This window comes from Orycteropus afer, unplaced genomic scaffold (assembly GCF_000298275.1).
Source record: "Orycteropus afer afer isolate SDZICR_OR568_19922 unplaced genomic scaffold, OryAfe1.0 scaffold00233, whole genome shotgun sequence".
Lineage (NCBI taxonomy): Eukaryota > Metazoa > Chordata > Mammalia > Tubulidentata > Orycteropodidae > Orycteropus > Orycteropus afer.
The window spans coordinates 1729460-1739645 of NW_006921820.1; the positions used below are offsets into that span (position 1 = coordinate 1729460).

The 10186-nt window shown below is 45.9% G+C and overlaps 1 pseudogene; it reads left to right on the plus strand.

Annotated features, from left to right (window-relative positions):
- The window catches only part of LOC103203903, an 8263-nt pseudogene extending 4317 nt beyond the window's left edge, over positions 1-3946 (plus strand).
- The last annotated feature ends 6240 nt before the right edge of the window (positions 3947-10186 follow it).

A 10186-nucleotide genomic window follows, 5' to 3' on the forward strand; every position in this document is an offset into this window, starting at 1 on the left:
CAACCTTCCTTCCGAGGAGTGGCTGGTGGGTTTGAACCGTCAGCCTTCTGGTTCACAGTCAAGTGCCTTAGCCACTATGCTACCAGAGCTCCTTACTAATTAGATAGTAGACATATATTAACTTAGTTGAAGGGAAAGGCAATATACAATAAGGGGGAGGGCAATGTAACATGACCTAGGCAAAGGAAGACACTGCGAGGTTCACAAGAGTAAAAGGCAACAATGGTAAAAACTGTTACATACACAATTCTGCAATAACAGTAATAACAAACAATAATTTACAAGTGGAGATATAGGTAGATATGCAAGGTGTGGGATGGCATATGGGAATATATCCACTAGTATATATACATTTGGCAGAGCATATTTCTACATATGTATTTGTACATGCTGCAAATATATCCATGTATGTAGTAAACTATATAGGGGACAAAAGGAATTCCAGTGGCATAGTGCCTAAGGCATTTGACTGCTAACCAGAGGATAGATAGCTCAAGCCCACCAATTGCTCTGTGGAAGGAAGATGAGGCAATCTATTTCTGTAAAGATTTACCAACTTGGAGACCCAATGAGGGTCGCTATGAGTCAGAATCGACCCAATGGCAGTGTTTGATTATATGTGGTTATAGGGGGCAAAAGTATGAAAATTTCTTAATCACAACTAAATATCTTGGGGTACTGAGTCACTGGACTTGGGGGCTTAGGACCATAGTCATGGGGGACATCTAGGTCAATTGGCATAACATAGTTCCCAAAAATAATGTTCTACATCCTACTTTTAGGAGCTCTGGTAGTGTAGTGCCTAAGGCACTTGACTGTTAACCAGAAGGCTAGAGGTTCAAACCAACCAGCCACTCCTTGGAAGGAAGGTTGGGCAATCTACTTCCATAGTGATACTGCCTCAGAAACCCAAGGAGGGGTCTCTATTAGTTGGGTCCAACTCGACAGCACATAACAACAACAACAACATCCTACTTTTAGTAAATAGTGATTGAGGTCTTAAAAGCTTGGCTTCACCTAGTCCAGAGCATAGAAGAGTGAAGAAATTCAAAGGCTCAAGGAAACAACTAGTCCAAAGGACTAATGGACCATGTGAACCAGAGTCTCCACTAGCCTGAAACCAGAAGAACCAAATAGTGCCCAACTATCACTACCAACTGCTCTGATCGGGATCACAAGAGAAAGTCCTGGACATTGAGGAGAAAAATGTAGAATAAAATTCAAAATAATAAAAAAAGTAGAGTCTTGGTGGAACCCCTGAAACTGGCCCTCAGATCCCCTTCAAACCTGCAACTGAACCCACCCCCAGGCATCAACTTTTAGCCTATAAAATGAACAATAACACCTGTGAGGAACACACTCTTCAGAACACTCAATCATACAAGACCAAAAGGGCAGCATTTGCCAAAAAAATCTCGCAAGGCAGGAAGGGGCAGGAAGGAAGGATGAATGGAAACCGGGAACCCAGGGAGGAAGTGTGGAGAATGCTGTACGCTGAGTGGACAGCAACTAATGTCACAAAATAAAATGTGTATAAATTGTTGAATGGGAAACTAATGTGCTCTATAAACTTTTACCAAAACTACAATAAAATATTCACACACAAAAAATTAAGAATAAATGTATCAACAGAAGTGTAAAGCTTGTACTATGAAACTATAAAACATCGTTGAAAGAAATGAAAGAAGACCTACATAAATGGAAAGACTTCCCATGTTCATGGATTGAAAGACTAGGTGGCAATACTCCTCAAATTGATCTACAGATTCCACACGATTTCTATTAAAGTATAACTGGATTTTTTTTTTTTTTGCAGAAATCTATAAGCTGATCCTAAAAGTCCTATGGAAATGCAAGGGATCCATGGGAGCCAAAAGAATTTTGAAAAAGAAGAATGAAGTTGGAAAACTCACACTTCCCCAACTTCACAACTTAGTACAAAGCTATAGTAATTAGAATAGCGTGACACTGACATAAGAAGAGACATATAGATCAATTGAATAGAATTGAGAGTCCAGAAATAAACCTTCATATTTATAGTTAATTGATTTTTGACAAGGCTACTGAGACAGTTCAATGGGGGGAAAGAATAGGCTTTTCAGGAAATGGTACTGGGACAACTGGATATCCACACACGAAAGAGTGAAACTGGACCTCTGTTGTTGTGTGCTGTCAAGTTGTTTCTGACTTATGATGATCCTATAGGACAGGGTAGAACTGTCCCTTAGGGTCTCCTAGGCTTTCATCTTTTAGGGAGCAGATCTCCAGGTCTTTTCTTCTTTTTTTAAACCCCACTGTCGAAGAGTCAATTCTCACTCATAACAATCCTATAGGAGGGTAGAACGTCCCTTGTGGAGTCACTGGTGAGTTTGAACTGCCAACCTTTCAGTTAGTAGACAAATTCTTAACCATTGTGCCACCAGGGCTTCTTGGACTGTTACTTCACAACATATATGAAAAATAAACTCAAAATGGATGATAGAACTAAATGCAAGGCCTGAGACTGGAAAAGGCCAGAATATTGGGGCCAGAGAGGGAGCTGTAATACTGCTCAATCAGGCCCTCTGGGTCATCTACAATTATCATCATTATTACTTTTGCTCTGGACTGTTAAGATTGGCAAGTGTCAGTAACAGATCCTGGGGTAAATCAGTTGAGACAGGAAGGATCTGTAAATATTTGTTACCCCTCCCTCAATTTACTTGCTTTGAAAGCTGGTGGAAGTGGACATTGGTACAACTTTTGGAGGGCAATTTTGCTGTTAATAATCATTCCGTCTCAGCACTCATTGTCGCCCAGCCTCTGCCGGCGCTTCCAGCCTCCTCGCAGGATTGTGCCACCACCACCACCACCACCACGCCCCACACAACACACACCCAGCTCTGACCCCGGAGCAGAAGAAGGAGCTGTCTGACATCGCTCATTGCATCGTGGCTCCAGGCAAAGGCATTCTGACTGCAGATGAGTCCACTGGAAGAATTGCCAAGCGGCTGCAGTCCATTGGTACTGAGAACACCGAGGAGGACCGCGCTTCTACCGTCAGCGGCCTATGACCGAGTGAACCTTGCATTGGGGGTGTGTCATCCTCTTCCATGAGACGCTCTACCAGAAGGCCGATGATGGGCATCCCTTTCCCCAAGTTATCAAATCCAAGGGTGGTGTCGTGGGCATCAAGGTAGACAAGGGTATGGTACCCCTGGCAGGGACTAACGGCGAGACCACCACCCAAGGGCTGGACAGGCTGTCTGAGTGCTGTGCCCAGTACAAGAAGGATGGGGCCAACTTTGCCAAGTGGCACTGTGTGCTGAAGATTGGGGATCATACCCCCTCAGCCCTCGCCATCATGGAAAATGCCAACATCTTGGCCCGTTATGCCAGCATCTGCCAGCAGAATGGCATTGTGCCCATTGTGGAGCCTGAGATCCTCCCGGATGGGGACCATGACCTGAAGCGCTGCCAGTATGTAACTGAGAAGGTGCTGGCTGCTGTCTACAAGGCTCTGAGCGACCACCACATCTACCTGGAAGGCACGTTGCTGAAGCCCAATATGGTAACCCCAGGCCAGGCCTGCACACACAAGTATTCTTACCAGGAGATTGCCATGGCAACTGTTACAGCACTGTGCTGCACAGTGCCCCCCGCTGTTACAGGGATCACCTTCCTGTCTGGAGGCGAGAGTGAGGAGGAGGCTTCCATCAACCTCAACGCCATCAACAAGTGTCCCCTGCTGAAGCCGTGGGCCCTGACCTTCTCCTATGGCTGAGCCCTGCAGGCCTCCGCCCTCAAGACCTGGGGTGGGAAGAAGGAGAATCTGAAGGCTGCCCAGGAAGAATATATCAAGTGAGCCCTGGCCAACAGCTTCGCCTGCCAAGGAAAGTGCACCCCAAGCGGTCAGGCCGAGGCTGCAGCCAGCAAGTCCCTCTTCATCTCTAACCATGCCTACTAAATGGAGGTGTTCTAAGGCTGCCCCCTCAATACTCCAGTCCCCCACCTTCTCCCATACTCATTCCAGAGGGAGGACCTTATCCGGGGCTACATAGCATTCTTTCCTATCACTCTTGCTGCCCTCGTGACATTGGTGCATCGTGTTGTCTGTATATGCTAATTCCACCCTTGCCAGCCCACTGCCAATAAACAACTATTTAAGGGGGGAAAATCATTCCCTCTCCCAAGAAAGCAAAAGCCTTAAACCAAAAATTACCCATTGCTGTGGAGTTGATTCTAATTCATAACAACCCTAGAAGACAGAGTAGAATTTCCCATATGGTTTCTAAGGTTGTAATCTTTATGGAACCAGACTGCTACAATGTAACACATATCTGGTAGGTTGGAACTGCCAACCTTTTGGTTAGCAGCCAAGCACTTAACTACCACATCACCAGAGCTCCTTGCAAGAGCCTTGCTCACTGCCATTGAGTCAATTCCAACTCATAGTGACTCTAGGACAGAGTAGAACTGCCCCATAGGGTTTCCAGGGCTGTAGATCTTTACAGAAAGAAGCAGACTGCCTCATCTTTCACCTGTAGAGTACCTGGTGTGTTTGAACTGCCAAGCTTTTGGTTAGCTGCACAATGCTAACCACTACACCACTAGAGCTCCTGCAAGAGCCTTAAGGTCGCTATGAGTTGGGTTCGACTCCACAGCAGTGAGTTTCGTTTTTGGTTTGGTCTGGCAGTCCATGGTACTTTCAGCATTCTTTGCCAACACCACAATTCAAAAGCATCAACTCTTCTTTGGCCTTCCTTGTTCATTGCCCAGCTTTCACACGCATATGCTCACTGTCATGGAGTTGGATCCAACTCATAACAACCTCCTTGGATTTCCAAGGTGATATCGACTCGACGGCAAATAACAACAACAACAACATCACTAAGGAAGTAGATTGCCCAACCTGGTGGGTTCGAACTGCCAGCCTTCTGGTTAGCAGTCAAGTGCCTTAGGCACCATACCACCAGAGCTCCTACATAAGGCAATTGAAAATACCATGGCTTGGGTTGGGCACACCTTAGTCTTCAAAGAGACATCTTTGCTCTTCAGCACTTTAACGAGACACATCTTTGCTCCTCAGCACTTTAAAGAGGTCTTTTGCAGCAGATTTGCCCAGTGCAATACGTTATCTGATGTCTTGACTGCTGCTTCCATTGTTGTTGATTGTGGAACCAAGTAATATGAAATTTTTGACAACTTCAATCTTTTTTCCATTTATCATGATGCTGCTTATTGGCCCAATTGTGAGGGTTTTGTTTTCTTTATGTTGAGGTATAATTCCTACTGTAGACTGTAGTCTTCAGTCTTCATCAGTGTTTCAAGTCATCTTCATTTTCAGCAAGCAAGGTTGTGTCGTCTGCATATCACAGGTTGTTAATGAGTTTTTCTCTCCAATTCTGACGCCAAGCTCTTCTCCATATAGTCCACCTTCTTGGATTATTTGCTCAGCATAGAGATTGAATAAGTATGGTGAAAGGATATAACTCTGACACACTCCCTTCCTGGATGATCATCTACCAATTCTTTTTGGTACAGTGACTGTATTCCTTCTATCTTCTTTTTTTTTTTTTTTTTCCTTCTATCTTCTTTTGAGGTTAATATAGTTTGCACTAAAGCTTATGATCACGTGTACATATTCCATTCCCAAGGACTGGGGCTCTTTAACTGATGAAAAGGACAAATAGAGGCCACGAAGTTATGACTGTATTATCTTCTAGCTCTGAAAGGCATCAATACCAGGTGGATTCTGTTTTTCTCTCAAGGCAATCTTCTTGGAATATCTCAGGCTATATTCTTGGTGTAGTTTGGTTTTGTGCTTCTGGGTCTGAGTGCTCTTTCTTGAGGCTATTTGGTACATTAGGTCATCAGGTACAAATGTATTCATGACCATATTGTTTGTAACAGCCTCTTTGGTAGATTGATTACCAAAAAATCTGCTCCAATTCTCCACTCCTCTCTGTATCCTCATCTTTGCAACGTCACTTTGCAGCACCTCTCACTATGAGGTGGAATCGCTTTCCCCACTCCAGATTGGCCTCCTGACTGGTTTCGGCCAACAGAATTTGGAAGCAGAAGTGACCATGTGCCAACTCCAAGGCTGTTGTTAGCTGCCATGGAATCAGCCCCCAATCCATGGTGAACCTGTGGTAATAGAATTAAAGGCCACCTGGTTATAGCAACATGCAAGCATCTGTAGACAGACAGCCGATGGCTGTGCATGAAGTGCATTGGTCAGAACCCAGGCGTCCCACATGGAAGGCTAGACTTCTACCAGGGAACCACCAATGCCCCTTAACTCCAAGCTGAGTCCTTATTTTCACTTGCTGTCTTGGACACTTGGTACTACCATAAGAATAAGCCCAGTCTAGTCTGCTGTAGGTCAAGAGACCATGTGGAAGAGAAATGAGTCAGTACAGTGAGGCTATCCTAGACCAGTCAGCACCCAGCCAATCCACCCCAGGAGTGAGCCCTTCTGAAAATCAGCTGAACTGGCCCAGGCCAGAACTTCCCAGCTAACTTTCAGACTCGTGAGCATAATAAATGCTTGTTTTAAGCCACTGACTTTGGGGTTGTTTGTCAGGTAGCCATTATTTATATACTAAAAAGCTGATACTGCCCCAAACTGGGGACAATCCAGATGTCCATTGACCTGGGGTTGGAACTATATAAACAATAGTGCAGTTGTACAGTGGAATACCTTGTGGCCATTAAAATATAAGGTTGACTCATACATACTGACCTGGAAGATATCCATGATATATTGGTGAGGGAAAAAAGCAAGCACTAATCAATATGTATGCCATGCCCCATTTTTGTTTTTTAAAAAAGTTTGTGTGTAAGGAGTTTGGAATAGACAGATATACTTAGGAAAAAGCCAGCAAAGGTGCATAGCAAACTACTTACTCATAGGGGTTGCCTCTAGGGGAGACGAGGGGGGAGTTTTCATGCTTTTTAAATTTCTTTCTTGTAATTTTTTAAAAATAAAGTTTACTTGGAAGAAAAACAAAACTGGTGTTTTTAATAACTAGGTTTGCTGAAATAGAGGTCCAGCTGTTCTCACACGGATTCTGCAGCTGTTTCTCTTCAGCCCTGGCTCCCTGGGTCTGCCTCTACTCTTGACCCACATCCCAGACCCGCCTGCAGCAAAGTCTCACACCCTGAACTCCCCCTGAACCCCCACATATTCCTCAATCACCCTGGCATTCACTATACATCCCCTACCCCTTTAGGCACTTACCTTTGAATATTACAGTAGAAAGGGCCTTTAGAGATACAGGGAAATTGAGGTACAGAGGAGGCAGGGGCATGTTGCAGGCCTCTTGGTGAGGCTACTGCTGAGCTGATGCAAAACACAGTGTCCTGAGGACTCGGCCACCTCAGGGAACTCAGGGCAGTCCCCTGCCCCTGATTCTGACCTCAACTAGATCCTACTTCCCTTGGAGGGGACCTCAGGATCAGGGACAAGCTTGGTCCCTCCTGGGAGATGAAGGAGGGGCCATGAGGAAGAGTAAGAGGGACCAAGCCAAAGAGGGGGACGGATAAGATGGGGGTGGGCACCAAGGCTAGCCTCAGCCTAGAGCCTCCGGCAGCAGCCAGATAATAAGCAAGAATAATAGAGAAAAGAGAGCGAAATGTCACATACGCTCTGCTGCCATTAGCCACCAGAGAAGGAAAATATCACATAATTAGGCTGGGCCTTTGTTTGTCTTTGTGGAGAGGGGAGCATGAGAGGGGACTCAGTTGTGAGGAGCTGTGCCTCTGGGGATAGGCCTGTTTCTCTGGGGCCAGGAAGGGGATGATGGGATGAAGATTTCAAGGCTGGGGCTCCAGGACCCTGGGCCTCCCACTCCCCAGCCATCAGGCCTGATGTGACTGGGGGTAGGGCATAGGAATGGGGATGGGGAAGGGATGGGACTTGTTCCTTCTCAAAACTGAGACATCTAGCTCAGAGTGCTCCTTGCCTTTGCTGTTGTTTGTTTATATTTCCCTCGTTATTACCCAAGTCACAGAAACACCCAGTAATAGCTGTAAAATTACACACTCGCAGCTAATTCGGGTACGACTCTTGGCATAGCAGCCGCGTTTTAAAGAGAAATAAACAAGGCCTGAAATAAAAGTCGGCAGGAATACAAATCTGCAGCAACGAGGCCCACTCCCCCCTTCCTCATGCAGCAGTCAGCGTGTTCATCACTCTCTCCACACACGCACATGCACGCATACATTCACACACATAAGCTGCCTTTCCCATCTCCTCTCCAAGATGGCTCTGCATGCTGCCCCGTTGAAGGGGCTCTTAATCACTGTTGCTTTCATTCTCTGATCTAGATCCAGGTTTTGTGGCTAGGCCAGGGTCCTTGTCTTCACAGGCCCAGCCTGCACTCCCATCCTGACTCTCTTCCTCTGTTGGGCATCTATGTTCCCCTTTTCCCCAGCCAAGGAGGTTCTAGCCACCATTCATTCATTCAACAAATGTTTGTATTAGGCATTGCTTTAAAAAAAAAAAAAAAAAAAAGCAAACTCACTGCCATTGAGTCAATTCATACTCATAACTACCCCAACTGGGTTTCCAAGGCTGTAAATCTTTATGGGAGCAGCCTGTCCCATCTTTCTTCTGTGCAGTGGCTGATGGGTTTGAACAACCAGCCTTTTGGTTAGCAGCCAAAGGCCTTAACCACTCACTACACCACCAGAGCGCATAGGCACTGCTTTAGTGGCAAGTAAAATACAGACATTTGTTCTTTCATTGGACTAATGTCTGATGCAAGAGACAGACATTAGATAAATAAGTACATGAATATATATATATATATATATATAATAACAAGCTAGGATAAGCTTCAGATTAGGGGCTTGGAAAAAGCCTTGTCTAGGAAAAAGAAAAGGTTTGTTTGCACTGAGGCCCAAGTGGGAGTTTGCTGGATGCAAAGAGGAGAACTAGAGAATTCCAGGTGGAGGGAACAGCCTGTGCAAAGGCCCTGCAATGGGCAGGCCAGCATGGCTGGTATGCAGGGACCCGGTGGATTGTGGTGAGAGGCAGCCTGGGGAGACCTAGCAGGTGCTTTTGGGAGCTGGGAAAGATCCAAAGGAAGTTAAGGAAAGGAGGGACAGGATCTGATTCATGGATTTGAAAGATTTCCCTGTTGGTTGGGAATGGCTCGCAAAGAAGTGAGAGGAGAGACAGCAGCCAGGAAGGCTGTTATCTTGTTGCAGTTATCTTGGTGAGAGATGACACTGGCTTGGGAAAGGACAGTGGTGGCATGGAGAGGAAGAAGGAGAGTCCTTGAGAAAGATCTAGAAGACAGAAAGGACATGGATTTCAGGGGTGAGGAAAAGGAGGAGTCAAGAGGACTAGTGAATAAAGGTATGCCTCCTGAGATATGGACAATGCAGGAGGAACAGGTTTGGGACATGCATAGAGATGGCATTTAAGACCATGGGGTGGGCAAGGTTGTTGAGGGAGACAGAGAGTGAGATGTGACAAAATGCCCCTTCACCCTCATTGTTAATAAAATAACAGTTCCAACTATCAATGCGTTGAAAGAATGAACCATAGTGGAGTGTCATGTGTCAGCCCAGTGTATCCCATTGGAATCTCCCTTATAGACAACGATGTGGACTGTAATAAAATCCCTCAAGGGTTCTGGCTACCTGATACCACCCTTGGGATCTGCTTGAAGCCAGGAGTGTGCAGAGCTGGGAGGATTCTAGGGGAGTAGGAGGGAGTGCTCCACACTGCAGATGGCGACCCAGGGGCGCCAGTTCTTGACAGGGAGCTCCTCCCAGAGATAAGAGATATTGAAGGGGAGCAGAGGTGGGGAGGGCAGAGAGAAGACTGAGGGCTGGGTGGGAAGGATAGACAGAAGCAAGCAGGGAGTTGGGTCAAGGCAATGAAGGGGTCTCGTCTCCACCAGGCAGGCCTGGGCTACAGGAACTAATCAGCATAGAACAATATTGTAAGGAAGCACTCTGACTCCAACTCCCACCCACATTATGTAGTGAAGGGGAGAGTGAGCGTGTGAGCTTGGACTGGGGGCCTCCTTCATCAGTAAGTGCTTCAAGTCTTCTTCACTTTCAGCAACGGAGGTGGTGTCAACTGCATATCACAGGTTGTTAATGAGTCTTTCTCCAGTCCTGATTCTGTGTTCTTCACATAGTTCAGCTTCTCAGATTATTTGCTCATCATACAGACTGAATAAGT